The sequence below is a fragment of the Sylvia atricapilla genome, chromosome 8 (assembly GCF_009819655.1).
Source record: "Sylvia atricapilla isolate bSylAtr1 chromosome 8, bSylAtr1.pri, whole genome shotgun sequence".
Taxonomy (NCBI): domain Eukaryota; kingdom Metazoa; phylum Chordata; class Aves; order Passeriformes; family Sylviidae; genus Sylvia; species Sylvia atricapilla.
In genome coordinates, this window is record NC_089147.1 from 20,390,686 (window position 1) to 20,410,038 (window position 19,353).

The following is a 19,353-nucleotide window of genomic DNA, read 5'->3' on the forward strand; positions in this document are numbered from 1 at the left end:
AGTATCTTTACTAGCTGACATCCTAAAACTGTTGCAATCTTCAGGCTTCATCATGAACTCAAGAACTTTTCACAAGTTCTGGGTTATTTTTCTTTATTGTGCTTAGGCAGAGCAATCACAGTAGAGCCTATAAAGATCCAGTGTCACTTCAAATCTTGCTAAGCCCTTGGTCTCACTGATATTCATCAACAGTAGGCTCTACTCCCTAATTATTATAAATTAATGCTGTGTGGGACAAGTATTTCCTTTACAGCTACATCAGCATGCTTCTCTGTGCCTTATTGTTGTTGCTCTGTCTTTGCTGGAGCAGCCAGACACATACCTTAAGGAACCATGGAATTAAGCAACTTGGATGTTGGAACCAGCTGAACAGCTCAAAGCAACTACACGTCCTGGAATGTGCAAATAGATTTATATCATCTATATGAAGCATATTTTATTTAATGAACAATAGACCAAATCTCTCTGTCTTGTGAACTCCAATTAAACTCACGAGCTTGACCTCAAACTGGATACATATTAAAATAAATTCCTAGGGATGTATTGTCAACAGAAATCTGACCCGATCTCCCTTTAAAATAATCACCATGTAATCAGTTTCTGTGGAAAAACAGAAGTCAGTGTTTCCTTCTCTCTCTCTCTGGCTGTAAAAAGCTGGTCCATATTAAATTAACGTGAGCCTTTGACTTCTCAGTCTTTGGAGCTTGTGTCTGTGTGTGGTCTGTTCTCTCTGTAGAGTATGACCAGCAACTCATGTGTGTCTTCTACATTTGTTCAACAGCCATGAGTGGCCCAGAGTATCCTTGCAAAGTGAGGCACATATGGCAATGATTAATGGTGCCTGAGAAGTAAATAAGTAAGTTGGGGGGGGTACTCTGAAATGGGCACAAAATGGAGGACAACAAAGCACCATCCCTTGAGCTTGATAATGCATTCATAACCAACTGTAAAATCAAATGAAGAGACAGTGCCTACATCTAGAAGCAAGAGAAAACAAATTAGGCAGACACATTATGAACCAGGATTTATAACACAATAAAAATGAGGAATATCATGTCTGGAAAGATCATAATAAAAGCACCAGCTTCCTGGCAGTTCTGAAACAGGCAGCGGGGCTACTGGACTATTAAAGATAGCTTCAAACACCAGTGGATAGAAATCAAGGGGAGAGCAAGAAAAATGGTATCCCTTATATTAACTTATACAGTTTTCTGTTGTTACTTTGCAGATTGCACCTTTCATCTGTAAATACCTACAAATTGAATGTGAAATATATGTACAAGAACACAGAGCTGCACACAGAAATGTCTGCTGTGATATGAATGTCACAGATGACAAGACACATAGGATTCAGGCTTACTTTTGTGTTGATACTTGAGTATTGGCCCTTTCTCCAGAGTCAGGCTAGAAGGATCAGAAGTTGCTCAAGATGCCAGTAGCCTTATAAGGAAAATATGGGACAAAAAATACAATAACCTAGGCCAAACAGTGGGGATCAGGAGTCTTCAGGTTGTCTTGATCATCGTCTTTTTCTTCCTGCCATGCTCCTTTTTTATTTCTTGGCTGATGTCATTTTTATCTGTACATATGAAAGGGGGAAAAGATGAGATTTCACATTTGCTGGGTTACTTTCCATGCTGCTAATAGTGCAGTATAACCCAGCCCTATGGCACTACCATCCCACACAGCCACCTCAAGTGTAGAGAAAAAAATATGGGAACTACGAAATGCAGCAATCAATCCTCTACTCTAGGGACCACTGAGTGCTGCTGGCCTGTCTCTGGGCTTCCTCAAAACAGAAGGAAATATTCTTGAGATACCTCTTCTTCTATGGAGATCAGACTATGATCTCTGCTTGACCAGACCAAGTACAAAACACTGGGTAATTTCCTGCTGATTCCACAATTTTCTCTGTCATGGGGGCACAAGGCACAATTCAGACACTCATTCAATGCACTGATGAGTCTCAGGAGAGATGGAATCATAAACCTCTCTGAAGCAGGCTGCCTTCCTAAGGAGCGAAACAACAAACCTGAAACAAGCAAGCAAGCTTTCACATTACTTAGGTTATCAGGTTTTTTTCTGCTAAAAAATATTAGACAGAAATGTCTATGAGTAATATGTATTACAGGTAAGGTTCTCAATACATCACAGCCTACATCACCATCTCTGCTACTGGCTGTCATAAGAAGGATGTGGCTATCGAGTTCCAGGATTTGAGGCATTCAATTTGAGCCTGAGTGTATTTCATCCATCATGTGCAGCTTCCCTAATGCTTAGCTGAGAAGGAAACTGTTGTTCATATGACCATGTGCATTGATCAATTCAGATAGGGAAGAATATAAAAGTCAAAGAAAATGGTCAAAGTAAGAGCTGAAAGTAAGTTTTCTAGGCTTTTTTTCCATTATCATTTTCAATTAGCTGTATGTTTTTACATCTTTGGCTCTTTTGGTTAAATTTAATTATGATACCACAGAAGTAATGTCTTAATGCATAGGATAACGAATAGAAGAGCAATATATACTACATACTTGTGTAAATATATTCTCAGGTCACTTCTAGGCTGATAAAACACCCATACGCTACTCTTTGATTCTGTGACATGAGCAGAGCTCCTTTACTGAGTTATGATATTGCATTTATTCATTCCAGGTCCAGCTGTTAAGCAACACAGCTACAGCTTCATTTGGATGTCCTGAGCTTTGCACATGTAATAAATCACTGTGGCAGCAGAGGGATTCATGTGAACAATTCCTCATACATTTATACAAATTCATACACCTATCAAAGGCTGTCTTGTTTTGCAGCTCACTTCAAATACCACCTGCAAAAGCCTGCTAAGTTTCAGGATCTGACATGTTCATTGAGTCAATTTATGCAATGAGAAATTCAGTAGGACCAAAAGCTCACAGGACCTTTTGGAGAAATGCTGAACATGGAGACTCCTTGTTACTTCCTTGTTCACTATTTTGAGCCCCAAACACATTCTGTACACTCATGTATTGAAATCAAAGTTGTAGTAATCTATGCATTCTTGACTGTCCCCACATTTTAGGGCACTCACTGTGTCCCAGTGGCACTGGCATGGTAGTTTCAAGCAAGCAGAAGAACCAAATACATATTTAGCAAAGCTGATACACAAAAGAACGAAATAACCCCTGGCCCAGAGTCATGCTGAACAAAAAGGACAAGTCAGGATTTTCAGAAAAGCTCAGGGCACTGGACACACAACTCCCTTTAAGAATTGGTTAAGTGACTTCATGGGTTTTTTTAAATACTAGCTTCAGTTATTCAAAGAACGTACCAGTTAATATTTTTGGATGCCATTACTCGGTTAATAAAAATAGGAGCCTAAATCAGGCTCCTGAAGACATACTGAGGCATTGAAGTGTGTGCCTTGGTTTGTAAAAGTGCTGAATACCAGCCACTCCCACTGACTCAACAAATGTGCTTAGCACCTTGCTAGCAAATCAGGCTCAAATTAGAACACTGACATGAAGCTATTAATCAGCCAAGACTCAAAGCAAAACAGTTCATCAGGGGAAGCAATGAACAGAGAAAAATTAAGACTACAGGGAAGAGTGAGGAGACTGCTCTACAGACTCAGCTTTAGATTGCTACAAAAATTTTTTTCTTCAGAAGTTTGACATTATTAATGTATGTAACATAAAACAGTTCCACAAACAGAAGCTCTTTGCTTGAGTCTGCTTCAACAACAGCAACACCAGTTTCATATAATGCAGAATGCATCCCCAGAGATTTGTACTAAATCAAGTTGACAAGAAAATCAAGACAGAAACCATGCAGAAGAGCTTTAAAAAATAAATCAAAAAGGCTATGCTGATTCTGCAGCACAGCTTTGTGCACAGATAAGCCAGCTTTCTCCAAAATCACCTCAGATTGTTGCTAGGGCATGTGAATATGTACAGAGGCAGGATAGGAGCAATGTAGACATTATACACATTGTAGACAATGTACACATCATCCATGGATATGGAAAAGAAATTACCTTCACTTACATGAATTCTGCTGTAACTACTTCAGCACTACTATTGCTTCAGCACAGGCAGGATTGGGCCCCTATTGTCAAATATAGCATGTTCCTCTAAAATGTTTGAACTACCACTAAATTAATTCCATGATCACTTGACACAGGCTTTCCCAAATAGTGTCTCTTCTGATTTTTGCGTAATTTTTTCACAGTTTTCTTTGCACAAATTTGTATATTTTCCACTTACATGTTTTCCTATCTTGTCTTAATATGGTTTTATAAAAGGTTAAACATTCAGTCTAGTTCTAGAGACACGTGGCAGCCAAAAAGCTTTCCTAATGTGTCCCTTGAGAAGTCTCTGGGGCAGAGGAGTCCCACATGGGATAGATCTACCAGAAACTTCTCTGTCATACCATGTCCTGGTCCCTGCCATCAGTGCTGGGGGCTTAACCATATGAAAGAAGATATGTTCCAAAAATGTCAAAGCTCTGGTGCACCCTGAGAGGTGTGAAAGTCATGAAAATTCAGAAAAGATTCAATGTTACTCTGAGTTAGATGGCGGCATGTTAACGCCTAAAGTTTATGAGATTTTTAAGCCACCAAAACCCTTCTAGTTTTTGGCTGGATCAGTGATTTTGGTCTACATATTTTGGTAGATGCGTCCTCCTCCATAATTAATTTGATACAATTTTGTTTTGACAAATATGCTCTTCAAACATGTTATTCCCTGATATATTTTTCACCAAGCTCTACATCTGTTTTGCACCTTATATTCATTATTGCAGCTCCCACCCCAGAGTCCTTGCACTCCATGTTCCCAAGACAAGAAATTGAGTGACTAAGCGAAAAATGTATGAAAGAAGGTGGCATGAATAACAATGAAGATGGGTGTGCTCACATAAATCAGAAGTCACCATGGTCACAGATGGCCTCCAGCCTTCAACACTGCCAGGTGACAGTGATTTGTAGCCAGTGCAGCAAAGACAGGCCTTGAAGGGGGTTTTGGAAGGCAGTCAGGGGGTAGTTGAAGTTTGGCAGAAGATTTTACAGGGGAAGGTGTCTGAATGAAAAAATGCAGACAAATAAGGAGATAACTGTTAGCAGAATAATGCGAAGGTACAGAAAATCAGGTATTGCATTAAATAGTGAAGGAAGTCTTAGCAATAAAACAGAAACTGCTTCTTTGGCTTTGTTATAAGTACCAAAGCTGGTATTTTTTTAAATGAAATATGGTTTTTGGTTTGGTTTTAGGTGTCTGGCTTGTTGGGTCTTTTTTTCAGTTGGAAAAAATAGTGACAACCTGTAACTATTTTCTGAAAATATTAAGAACTTTCACTGGAACATTGGTGAAAGGCCAAGTTTATTAGTATATTGTTAAGAAACAGGGTGCACACAAAAGCAATCTGATATAACAAACACAACTTTGTATCCCTGCTTGCCTATATCATGTTTGGTAGCTCTTTCTGAATCATAACTTCTTGTAATGTTACTAGTAAAATCTTTGAGGGCAAATTTTGTAGGCAAAGGTTCTTCCTAAATTAACTGATATAGTTGAGAAAAAACAGACAAGCTTCTCTGCTGTCAGTTTCCTAAGCCTTTGACAGAAACACTCCATCATTCCCTGTAGATTTACCTTCTTTGACCCTCTGACACAAACATCTGAATATGCCATTTAACTTGCTAGTAGCATAACTGTAGAGAATAACACAGTCTTGAGTAAGACGTGGACATGTTTAGACAAGAAACAAACTAAGGAGTCTAAATTTGAAGTTCCAAATAAGCATCATTCAAGAACAAATTTGCAAGCCTGGATCCCACGCTGTTTAGGTCTTGACAGAGCCCATGGCTTTCAATTGGCATCTGGGAGTGACTGAAAGAAGGGAGCACTGGTAAAGACCATTCAGTTTTGAAGATCTTGAAAATCATTATTCAATTTCTCTGTATATCAGAAGAGAAAGAGGCAGGCAAAAAAAGCCCAAACCCAAAACTATTCACCCATTTTCTTAAATTTCTAGGAGAGCAAAGAGAAATGTCACACCTTCCTTAGTGACATGTATTGAGGACAAGTATCGAAACATAAAACATGACAGTTTTAGGAGCCATGCACTGGCCCGTTGACTTTTCTCAATATTATTTATGATAATACACAGCTCTTTCTTTGCAAGAGAAAGATTCTGGGCAAGTATCTGACTTGGGAAGGTGGCTGGAGACTGAGTGCTACTGTTGAAAGAAAACAATTCAAACAAGCTCATTGTACTTGAAATGTATACAACTGTACAAGGTTACTGAAGAAAAACCCAACAAGAAACTGAATCAAAGAAGAGAAAGTGCCTAAGCATTAGTGACCTGGTCTGAAGGACTGTTCCACTTTTTGGTGTTGGTACTTAATGACCAAGCCCAGCTTCAGCACTTTTTGTGTAAGGGGATGAGCTACAGATCATTGCACTGGTCTGCTGCCAGCGGGAGGAAGAAGGAGCTCCCCAGGAGGGTGCCCATATCCAGGGGACAGAGCAGGAATGTAGGGGAACACAGGAGATCCCTCTTCCACTTGGTGTGTCCAAACTGATGCTGAGCACTTCACAAATGCTGTGCAAGGTTCATAGACAAGCTGGAACAAGACCAAAACTTCTCATGCAATCCACCTCCCTCAGCTATTTTGAGTTTGTGTCAGACAGAAGTTTGGACATGGCTAATTTTTTTTCCAAATGTAGACTTTAAAATCCAGGCATCATTTGAGAGCAGAGTTCTTTTATTGGAATCAAAAAGTAGCTAATGTCATCGTCCATAATGTCCACAAAATCCTGACCCAAATCTCACCAAAAGCTTACAAAATTCAAATGTCACTTTCTTGGTCTATCTCTGACAGAGACAAGGAAACTAAAGCCACCTAAATCACGTGAAGAGTCTTGGCAAACCAGTTCTGTTACTTCATGAAAAGGCCAGGACACAGTTGCAGATTGTGTGTTTATCCAAAGCTACTGAACCATGAAAAGGTGGTTCTGCCACTAGCAGAAGTACATTTAGTGGGAGGTGTTATGCAGCATGGTGACAGTATAATTTAATATATTACTTTATATTATTACTATTTATATTATTATATTATTATTTAATGTTTCTAGCAACATATCAGACTACACTAATAATTTGTATTACTGCTCTCTCCTAATCTGTTAATGCTCATCAGTAAATCAGAAAATTATGATTAATTCTGAAAGTACTGCTGCTCTATTTCCTAAAAAGCATATTTTTAAACCAAATTCTCTGCATATCACCATATTTATACACTAGAGATAACTTCCATTGGAAATATAAATAAGATGGAACAGCCCACTAAAAAAATAGTTGTAAATTAAGACCTCTGATCATGAACCTCAAGACATGCAGGCTCTGGTTTGTCTGAGCTGCAGGCCAGCATATGCAGGTGGAATGCAAACTGTAACCAAATGTGATTATAGCTTTATTTTGCAAAAAGCATGACTCATAATGGCCTCTCTTTCTCAAAAACTGTATATTACGATATTTTAATGGCTGTGTTTTAAAAAAATCAGTGTTAGTGACCGATGCCTTTTCCAACACTCACAGTTTTCCACAAAGTATTAAAATGAGAGATGTTTATATAAAGCTGACACCCTGAATACACTAATCAAGTATCTTGGTGACATAAATGTCAAATAAATTAAATCTGGTGAGGTAGAAACATGTCCTGTAGCATTTTTTACATGACATTAGGAATGCAGTAGCACAGTAGTTCAGAACAGAGCTGAACTTTGTTAGGAAAAGCAGCAAGGCTAGGGAGGAAAGCAGCAAAGAGAGTGAAAACTGTTTTAAGTGATTGCTGACTGCAGGTGCCCAATTTGAATTTCCTTGTGTCTGTACTTTTTCTCTCACAAGTGCTGAATGTCTGCAGTATGCAACATTTTTGAAAACAGTTTTTAAGTTATGTAGATTTTAATTTAAATATATCAGGGATGAGGATTCATTCAAATGTTAGCTTTCTTTTTTCCAACACTAACATCAGTAGAGCCATTTTCAGCTATTTCTTTCATTTCTTTCATTTTTCTGACAAGGAAGAATTACTTTGTTGGAGCTCAATGATATTCTGGTTTCTCTGATTATGTAACTTAATAGCCATAAAACAAACCAAGGATGGGTTCAGCACAGCTAACATGGAATGGGAAAATGCACTGATCTGTCACTGCCTTCTGGGTGACAATAGAAAAGGCCTTCTCTGATTCAGCTCCTGCCTCCGCATAGTGCTGGTTCAAATTTATTCCTCCTTTGTAAAAATTGGGTGGATACATTTTTCTTTTCTCCACCCATCTCACACAGTATTCTGTTGACAGATCCTTCTGTTTCAAGGCAGCTACTAAAACATACCTCAGGAATTAATTTCTCTTAGCACCAAAAGCCCTGGCTGGTGGTGTCAGAGTGCAGTATTTCCTTGTCACAGCTTTCAGGTCACTTTACGTAAAGCTGTAGGATAAAGAAAATATTGAAGTTTCCCTAGAGGTGTCATTTGATCACAAAGCAGAGTATATGTCTCAGAGAACCGTCCTTGTTTTATGGTCAATTCTGAGAAAAATCTAGAAAAATCTGTGCGAACCTATTTTCATCTACTCATGTTTGAAATTAATGTTAAAGTTATGTATCAAAGGCAAAGTCCTCCAATAGTACATTACCACACCCCCTTATCTTCCAGATGCATAATTTGTTTTCACTCTGATAATTACACACTTAGACAAAGACTGTAAGTCTGTCAAATATAACAGCAGTGGGAAAGTGGGCTGTTACGCAATGTTTTTACATCCCAAATACCACCTAAAGACTGCACTGTACAGGTGAAAGAGTAATCGTTTTTAGCTGTCCTGTCTTGCACATGGTTTCTCACAATAAGCAAACTTCCTTTACAAGTAATTGCAACAAAGGACAGATGAAGTATAAACATATTTGCTTTGTGCTGATCCACAGTTAATACAACATACAACAAAAATCTTACTCTCCAACTGCTGGTTTTGTGCGAACTTGCATTTGTTTCAAGTTTATGTGAATTTCCCAACCTGAATGAGAGCAGTAGGACTTGAATGAACTTTCACAATCTGTCAGAACCAGCACTGGAAGGAAACTTGTGTCCCAAGTCAGTGCATCACTGGTGGGATGTTGATGCTGCAGCACCAGTTCTGGAGGGGAGGCTGCATGGTGGAGCTTCAAGTGCATCTAAGTGGATGGAACTGGTCTGACAAATTCTGGATTTTCTTCTTAGTGAATGCTTCTTGCAGCTACTCAAGGGTCTACTAGATGTCTCAGCTTCCAGCCAACACAGGTGCCAGAGACCTCCTCTCCAACAAAAATGTTACAGCCTAGTGTCTTCCAGACATTACCAAGTGAATTCTAGGGACTCTAAATCAGCCCTATCCCATTGAGAGCTGTACTATTTATAGATCCTCTAGGAATCAGTCCACACCTAAGCAACCTCAGCAGTGATTAAAGTCATAGCATAGATGCCACGAATTTTTCCACTACAGTTTATATAATTTTGCAAATAAATACATCCAATCACAGCTTAAAATCATGTGAAAGTTTCAAAGCAGTAAATCACTACAGCACGAGACTGCTAGCATTGATGAAGAGGTGTCAGCCAAATCTCTTTTATGGGAATTCCAGAGACCAAATCTCTTCCTATTGCAGCATGTCCCAGGAGGCTGTAGAGAATGGCTTTCCCCAGAAAAGATGACCCTGGGTCTGCTCAACAATGATAAGAGTTCAAACCACAGGCAATTTGTCCTGTGTTGCCTTTAGCAACACTGATATGAAAATAATGATAGATACGCTGGTGATAACAACTCCTGGAGTCCAGCTGGGCTACTTTAAAAGAGAAACAAGCCTTTCTCTTTTGTTAGCACAGACACAGCTCAAAATAAAGGCTGCAAAAGCAATACCTACCTGCCTTTCAAATGGGTGTGCTGGGAGTTTGCCTGTACTGTTGGTGTGTGCTGCTGCAGCAGCATTAGCCAAATGTTGCCTCCCTCATTCTGCTTCAGCTGCCTGGCTCTGGGAACGAGGCAGTGCTTTTCTAGCAATGCCATCTGCTCCCTTCCAGTCATGAAGGATGTTGAGGATAAGCTAGCAGGAGTGGTGATTCACTGCATCCTCCCACCACCAACAGTGACCTGTTGTCACTGACTTGCATTTTAGTTATAGGCAAGTCTCTTTGCCCCATGCTCATTTCCGTTCCACAGGTCACAGGAAGCAGAATGGGATGAAAATTACTGTCCTAAATGACCTTCAAGATGGACCTGGCCTGGCACAGTGTCTCTCAAATGAAGCCACCAGAAACACTGTGCAAGGCCAGTACTGTTTCAAGTAAGTGCTAGGGTTGTCGTCAGAACTCCATTCACTGTGCACTTTCTATAGCCACATGTGCTGTCACTAGCATGGATTGATCTACATTACTAAGCGTTTCATAAAAGCTTACAGGAATCAAATACCAGAAAATGTGTAAGTATCATATTACAGTTTACTACCACAATAATGTTGTGGCTTGCGCTGAGGTTTTACTACTGCTTTCCAAGCAAAGTCTCCAGAAACATGAAAGAATTTTCTATGCTTAAGTAAATGCTGTTTAAGGAATAAGACAACTGCCAACTGGAAAAGGAAACTCCTGCAGTATTGGATGGGAGAGATGTCACAGTATTTCATTAAAAGGAACAGAAAATTGATGATTCTTTTTGTGTACATGGTGTATATTTGAACACTTATTAAAGTGTTCACTGTTCAAAACACTCACTAAAGTCACAACATTTAGCACAATACGTTTCAGTTGTTCTGGCCAGTCTTTTAGAATCCCTGGACGTGCTAAAACATTTTCCAATATGCATAAATGTCCTATCCTCATTAAGTTTCTAAGAGCAAGCATGTAGAGGTACTGCTAGAGACTTATCACTTCTAACAAGTCAAATTGAGCTCTTGAAGAAAAAGCAACTGCTTCTGCATTTAATTTCTGCCACTAGTCTTTCTAATTCTTTGTGAGACAGCCACAGTCACTATTATTTGTTTTTAATAAAGAAGAGATCATTGAGAATGATGGAAGGAGAGACTAAGGTGAAATACCTAAGTGGATAGCTAATTGCGTCACTGTTAGGAATAAGACAGTCACACAGGATCTAGAGAAGGCAAAGGCAATACTTTAGGTTTTGGAATGAGATTGTTTACATTTAGAGGAACTTCAGGAAGAGGTTACAGATTCATACAGTACTCAGAAGGACAAATCCTCACTGGAGGATAGTAGAACATTACTGACACAGATGGTACTATTTACAAGACAGAGAAGTCTCACAGTTAGGGGTTAACTTGAGAGAACTGCAAGTCACATATACAGTGCCTAAAAGAACACACATGAATATATACTGGAATCTATGAGAAGGGAACATCAGAAAAGGTATCCTAACATCATTTCTCAGAAATCATCTGTTCTATATCTACCCTTATCTTTGAAAGACTGAATTCTGTAGCTGTTAAAGCTGCCCTATGTGTGACACTCTGCACAAAGAAAGCTCAAATCTAGTGAATCCACTCAGCAGGGGATTTCTCCTCCGAGAGGGAATCCTTTTGAAGCATAAGGCAACTGCAGCTGTTCCTTCCTCAGCTCCTGCTATAGGAAATGCAGCTGGAAAAGTTAGCAAGGCCTGGACAGCAACAACTCCTCTGTTCCCAGCTTCTGAAATAAGGGTGAGCCACTCTTTGATGTCACTTTTAGAAAAAGGTATGAACTGACAAATTTTGTTTGGACAAGTTTAGAACAGTTTGCCACAACAATCTGAGAAATTAGTGTGTTCACTGCACCCTTAGCCTTGTTTCCAACTTTATTTCCATCCGCATTCAGTGGTTAATTACATTTGAAAAAACAGGTCTTGTATGATGCAAGTCTTCCAGGAAGCTGGTGTTTCCAATTAATTCAGAACCTTGCTAATCTGCTCACTCTTCCAGGGGCTGGCACAAAGCTCTTTGCTCAACTACCGCTTGAGATGCATATGCTAAGATTTTCTGCAGAAGGGAAACAGAACATGATTTAAATTCATGGTTTTCTTCTAAAATTGGAAAATTCATTTCAAGCCCTGTAGATAAGCATTTGTAGCATCCTGTGCAAAGAGAAGCCGTGTTACCTTAGGCTAGATGACACACTAAACAAAAAGCCTTGTCCTATTACTATTAATTAGTCAAAGTGATAGGAGATTTTGGTAATGTTTTAAAAGATGTATTTAAGCAATAGGGAACACACTATACTCTTCTGTACTCCTTTTCCCATGCCTGTCACTTAAATATGAACATTCAACACCTTCCCTTAATCAAGTCTGCTTGTGAGGCTTTGCTCAGTTTGAGTTTTCTTAGTAGTCTTGACTTGGATGCGACTGCCTTGGAAGTACTGGAGTAGTCAAACACAGTTCAAGAAAGGCACTTGAGAAGGAAGGCCTCATGGCTCATTAAAGTCAATGGATCTAAGCACATGGACTGCTGCAGCTTTGCTTATCAGCATGCAGTCAAGCAACTTCACAAGTAATGCATTTAGGCACATCAGAGTTCTTGTTGCATCAGTCTAGTCATGCTTCTGGAACACTCAACTGGAAGTCTAGCAGAATTATCCTCAGACAGCTAAATTAGATTATTTGGAACTCCAAGAGTCTGCAAATTAGGATTGCTGGTTTCCATCCATCTATCTTAGCCAAGTATCTTAAGTAATAATTTTCTCTCTACCTTCTTTTTGTACATTGCCTGCAATGCAGAAAAGGCCTAGTGCAGGACTCTTTCAAGAGTACAAGCAAAACAGGACAAGATACATAAGACATAAGAAAACTCATTAATTTGACTTTTGAAACAGTGTTTTCAGCTAAGAAAACATTAGCCATTAGTATTAGCCATTATTGTATTAGCCATTCTTAACTTAATTAGCCTTTCCATAGTGCCTATGGAAGTTGTGTTCCAGCAGATTTAAGATAACACATGGGGAAAATAAAGCAAATTCACTTGTAAAGGAACTCCACTTGTGTGTGAGATTATTCTAGGTGTGAATTAGCCGTAGTAGTTTATCCCCAAGCAATTTTCAAACTCCTGTGCCAACTAACACTTTGCCAAAAGCAGAAAACTCACTGCCAAATCTTACCTTAGAGTTCAGCACAGTGCTGCATCTTGAAAATCCATTCTGGGAGAAGGGCTGGACTTGGAGGTGATAAACAGGATAGGAGAGTTCAATGCTATGTGGCCGCTCCTCAGAGTTCCTTCCAAAAATAAACTACTACACCCTTTAAAACAAAACGTTGACCATGCAAGACATGAAAGCCCTCAGCTCAAGCACTCTTTGTACACAGCAGGAGGAGATGTTATCAGAAGTAGCCCAGCCAACAGAAACAGCTGCTAAAGCAAAATCCTTTTGTGACTGGTCCATTGTTTCTGGGCACCCAGCAAGAAGAAAATGGTGTCCCTCACTGCAATGGAACAAACCTGTGTAACAGCAAGAAGCTTTGCAAATATCATTAGCTACTATTCAAAACAGCAAGACAGTAGAAAAACAATGTGAGGGCTTACATATGCTTTATCACTTCTTTGCACTCCCCACGCACAACTGTCCCAAACAATAAAAGGGCAGGAGGTTGCTGTCTAGTGAACGGAAAGGATATTGCAAGGCAGGACCTCCTGAAGCCAGGCTCAGAGTTAAGTGCAAGCTGCTGCAAAATGGACAGCAGGAACCTGAAGTCAACTGAAGTTCAGGCTTCACTACTGCACCAGGGAGCCAGGACATGCAGGGACATTTATCACACCTTGCACAGGTAATCGGAGTTTGGAGTAGCACTGCCTCTCTGTGCTTCTGAGCACAGACACACTCTGGCCTATGCAGGGGCATTAATACAGTGTCAAAGGCCACCTGTGCCATTTGGAGATCACTGTTTCCTCACTGGCGTTCCAGAGACATACAAGTGTCAGATTTGGTGACTGGTCTTTGGCACATCATCCACAGAACAACCCTCATTCAAAGCACGTGAAAAAGTCACACAGAGGACAAACAAGAATTATGTTGTTATAGCTGATAGAGCCAGAGCAACATATAAAACAGGAAAAGTAGCTAGTAGGAGAATGTAAGAAGATACGAGATAGAGCAGTCCCACCCGAAGATGTGCTGCCAATATTTTAAAATAACAGCTCCCAGAAGCATTTCCCTGTCATGTGATGGATCCCACACAGGAGGAGTGGCTGTGCTGCAGAGAGAAGTGCTGGGTGGGTCGAGGAATCTGTTTGCCCTTCTCTTGTTTTCCCCATTTAAACAATGTTTTTATAAACACAACCAAGGAGGGAGGTGGCTCCACTTGGCAGACAGGCTCCTCCTGAGTAAATTTGCTGAAAGTGATTATTCTCTGCTCCTGAAAACTGTACTGAGCATACTCAATAGCTGCGCACAGAGCTCAGCAGGTACAACCCAAAGGAGTGCTGAAGGCTCTATGCAGGGAATTAGATTGATCCTTCCCCCAATATTCCTTTCTCAGCCTTCCAAAAGTAACTGCTCTTCCAGTATAAGAAGATGCATTTTAAAAGTAACTTCGTTTTACTCCTAAACTTGCTTGCATGAACCTCAAACAGGATTGTATGACTAATAACCAGAAAATGTAATTTGGCATGAAAAATCACTTTCCTCTTCAACAAGGGCTGGTTCCTGAAATTCCAGTGACCATCCTCCTAACACACAGTTGTCCCAAACCTTACAGACAGACACAGATATACTGATTTTGACAAATATGCTTTAGATTCTTTCCCTATAATCCCCCTTCTTTTAGGCATTCACTTGTTTTCTGACCACTTTTCAGATTCTCAGAAACAGAAGGGATGTAAAAGTACTGCAGTGCAGCAAGACTCACTCCTGTTCTCACTGGGAGATGCAGTGTAGGAGGAACTTGCTCTTAAATCACCCGTTTCAGTCCTCTTCCCCCACACACATATAGATGATGCTTAATTATAACTGACACGTATTTCTGCTGCAGGGATTGCTTTATTTATTTCAGTCACCTAATGCTAAAAAAGCCCAATCTTATTTTAGTCCTAGACCAGGTTCTCAAAAATCAGAGCTAGCCAGCTCATTTTATGCCCAGTAAGAGGGAGACCTTATATACATCTGTCTTTTCATAATCAATAACCAGGTGTTGAATTGTCCTCTGGGGAAGAGTCCTAGGAGGGCTGAGAGACTAAGGGATTACCAAGCTGCTTACTTCAAGGCCACTCATGATTTATGCACTATATGATTAGCCAGAATCAGCCTCTAGGGTTAAGCTTGCAGATACTAGGTTGCAATAGACAGAAATAGTAAGTGACTTAATCAAGTATTTTGCTACTTAATACATAGTCTAATTGAGATATTATAATATTCAGGAAGTAACATAAGGTCCATGCCCTGTAAGAGATTTCTTGTAATATGAGAAAATCACATTTGTGTAGGTTTAGAGTAATTAATGAGAGGAAACTGGTGTTAGAAAAATAAATAAATAAGAACCAGAAACACCCAGGAATGTTGGCAAAGAAATACAGAGGTCCATCAGCAAATCAAAGCAGCACTGTGATCTGAGCTGAAAATAGTTCCACAAGTAAATTTAGCATCAGTACATTAATAAATCCATGTGCACAGCATGGCACACATGGCAAAAGATGTTGAAAGTAAGGGTAAGGGAAACAGTCTGTGTTACCATCAGGTATTTAAAAGCACCAGATTCTTCACTCAAGGGTGAAACAAAGGCAACTTTGCTTCAGAGAACACAAGACAAAAGTGGATTTGTGCCCTGTTCAGGACAGAATAGCACAGAATAGGACAGAAATCATGGTGGTCAAAACATAATGACAACAGGCAGAATCTTGCTTCCAGTAGCCTAAATGTAATCTGTTTCAACAGGCTGAACTTGTCAAAAAGGCCTGATGAGGGTGAGTCAGAACCCACTGCTCGAGAAGGCTAAAAGTCAGTTCAACATCCTTATCAGAGGGTTCAGCCTGCTCCCACTGGAGCCAGAAGAAGGAAGCTTATTATAACATATTGCATCTTCTCCACAATGCACGTCTAAATGCAACTACAGCGCAGTCTGAGGTTGGTACTGAGTTTGCCTTGCCTAGACAGCTTCCCCCCATGCACGGGCTTATATCAGACCATGACATTCCTCATTTTAGGACTGATCCCTCTGATCTGTTTTGGTCACAAACCGCTATTGACAGCTGGCAGCCAAGGCTCCCAGAGTGCACATAAGTCACACAAAAATGCTGAACAGTTCCCAAACGTATATGATGTTCCTCTACCTCAAAGTGCAGAACATCTATACCTGCAGGTGGTCACAGGCTAGGTAGCTAGGGACAAACAACACAGCTGAATGGGAAGACTAATGCACAGTTTTCCATAGCTAACATCAACTTTTTAAAATAAAAAATCACCTGAGGCAAGTCACAACATTGCATTGGTGTGCCATGATCCAATATTTAGTCTTTCTAAAGGATTCACCTCCTTCCACTCCCTTAATGCTGATAGTACCACTATTTTCCAGGGGTCAGTGTTCCATGACTAGAACACAAGAACAATGTACTTCCTGTAAGAAGGGGGAAAACAATAACAAACTATTGGAAAACTTCAGAGTGAAAGCCAGTCTTTATATAAGGATGTCAAACTACATGAAGCCCACTGTATTCTAGGCACATTTTGCAATTATTCACTTATACACAGCATTAACAGTTCACCTATCATTTCTAACTTAAATTTGCCAGCTTCCATTTACCACTCGCTATCTCTCTGTGCTTTAATCTGAGCTGCCTAGGTTGTTTTTCCTTTGTGAGATATTTCACTATGCTAACTTTAGCTAAAACCATGAACCCCGAGCATATTTCATTATGCAAATTGCATCAGATTTCAGAGCCTTACTGAGAAAGTCATGTTCAGTTCATTATATTTGTAATAGCAATTGCTAGGAAGCCCAACAGATAGCTGAAAAGCAACTGTGGGGTTTTTGTTATCAGGGGTAAATTCAGCTGCATGAACAAGATAGAAACCAAGTTCTGGCTTATTTCAGAGACTGCACCTTCATAATTCCCCCTGAAGGATATTGAATGGCTACAAACAGGACAAATTCAGTTCTGATAAGAGCATTAGATTAGAAAACATTACTGACTCCATAACCCAATGCACAGTGTACTGTTACAGTTGTGGCATGTTTTTTTGAATACAGTGACTTTGTCTAGTCATCATTTACCCTTCAAACTTTCTACTTGAGCTTTTGAATTATCAGTTATATCTTTATCACACCAGTAGGAGGCTTTCATTTGGTTTCCATTTTTCTTTAAAGTAATCAGCATGGTCAACTCTGAAGCTTTACCCAAAGCGCCGTTTAACACAGTTACACATGACTTGCCAGGTCTTAATAACTCAGTGAAGGCAAAATGTTTAAGTCAATTTTCTTCCTGAGAGAGATTTTAAGTACATGGTAATTATCATGGATTACTAGACAAAAAGGAACCTGATCATCTAAGTTGCTTTATATTTAGGATTTTACTCTTGGACTGTTTTACAATGTTTCAAATGCTCAGAAACACAGCTAACAGACAAGGAAATTGCTGTTTAAAACATTACAAAAGGCAAGAAAAGTATTTATCTATTGCACTGTGTGATTTCTGTAAGACAGCAGTAAAACATTCACATCTGTAGGGATGACAGAACATCTTTTGTAAATAAAAGATAAAACCAAAAATGGCCATCCTTTTACCCTTATTACAGATCCAGATGTAGTGACTAGAGGCACTGAGCCAGTCTGAGAGGTATGTTGTAGACACTCAGGCCAATCTCAGTGTTATCTCAGCATTACCTCGCATTAGTTATAAAGGTAGGCGTAAGCATGTTAATGTAGTCACGTATTTTTAAAATATGCATTTTAAGTGTTCCCTCACTGTGGTAGACCTTAACAAGTATTCCCTACAGAGAATACTCTGATAGTTATTTCATGCACTGATGTAACTAAGCAACATATGTACCATCCTACACAGTTGGCCATACTGGTCCAAGATCATGCAAAGAAGGATGACATTGCAAAACCATAAACAGAGTTGGATCAATACACTTTGAAGATGCTGGAGCAATGCAACACCATGACTGTAAAAGTGTTCTGTGACTGGCAGTTTGTGTGTATTAGGTAGCACAATAGGAGGCCTACAGACTTCTTAGTCTCCCATATCAATTCTTCTGTTGAACTTACACCTACTTGTGCAAAAAAGACTGATTTTTTCACAGTGTGTCTCTTGTGAAATAAATTTTGCCTCTGCAGTTGAGCACATGACTCTGTTTTTAGGTTTTCTATTCACAGCTACAAAAAGTTGCTAACAAATGACATTCAGGGAATGTTAATGAAGCAGGTAAGAAAGATTTTTCTTACAACTTCTACATCACTCTTGGGCACAGATATTTTATGATCAGGTAAAGACAGACATCTCTGCTCTTCAGCTTTAGAGAAAATAAGGTCAATTCTTGAATTTGAGAAGCAGCATCCTAAAACAAAGTAGCAGTAAACCTGTAATGTTACTGTTACAAGGTGATTTATGTTAAAAGCATGGACAGAACCGAAAGTTTATAATAAGTTGTATAAAGTATAGAGGATGCAATGATCACAGGGGATCCACATCCCTTTATGTCTACAACACATCTCAACATGATGTTGCACACCTGTGTTTAGCTATAGCATTTGAAACATTTTCATACTAAAGTCTCAGAACCAGACCCTATATTCATTATTTTATAAATGATCCTGTTGAATTGAGAGAACCCTTCCTGAAAGCAAAGCCAACCATGTAGGTAACATTAACAGAGTTAAAAATCTATCTGCAAAAGTTGTTTCAATACAGATTTTGTATTCTTCTACAAACTGCAAAGTCATGATTCTAAAAACTTTTGCAAAACAATTACATAATTGCTCAGGAAAACAGAAATCTTAAAAAAATATTTGCTTCTCTTTTTGTTTGTTTGTTGGTTTGGTTTGGTTTGTTTGTGGGAAAGTATTTGACCAGAGTTTGAATTCAAAATTATGGTCTGTGGTCATTGTTTGAACTCCTAAAAGCATTAGTAAATTGACTGGCTTATGCCAGTTATCTCAAGGCTGTTTTACACAAATCACCCACCATCCATGTTCATTCCTCTATACTCCATGGTATCAATCTGTGACTCGCTGCATGACTCAAATCACAGTCACCACATAAAATCATGCACAAGTACTGGTGCAAGCACTTCTTGCAAAGGATTTAGTTTTCTCTTTCTAGGAATGTTCTTGTAAGCAAAAGTTTGCATGGACAAATACTAACAAAATGTTAAGATT

General features: G+C 39.4%; 1 long non-coding RNA gene across 2 annotated transcripts; it reads right to left on the minus strand.

The window, feature by feature from the left end:
* Positions 1 to 272: 272 nt before the first annotated feature.
* On the minus strand, positions 273 to 16,586 carry LOC136364248 (uncharacterized). 2 transcript variants are annotated; one of them, XR_010744116.1, is made up of 3 exons: positions 16,439 to 16,586; positions 1,361 to 1,579; positions 273 to 392 (listed from the first exon to the last, which is right to left on the minus strand). It is a non-coding gene; the product is annotated as an uncharacterized lncRNA (long non-coding RNA). The 2 variants fall into 2 exon arrangements; XR_010744117.1 differs by lacking the exon at positions 16,439 to 16,586 and adding an exon at positions 13,146 to 13,281.
* Between the last annotated feature and the right edge of the window lie 2,767 nt (positions 16,587 to 19,353).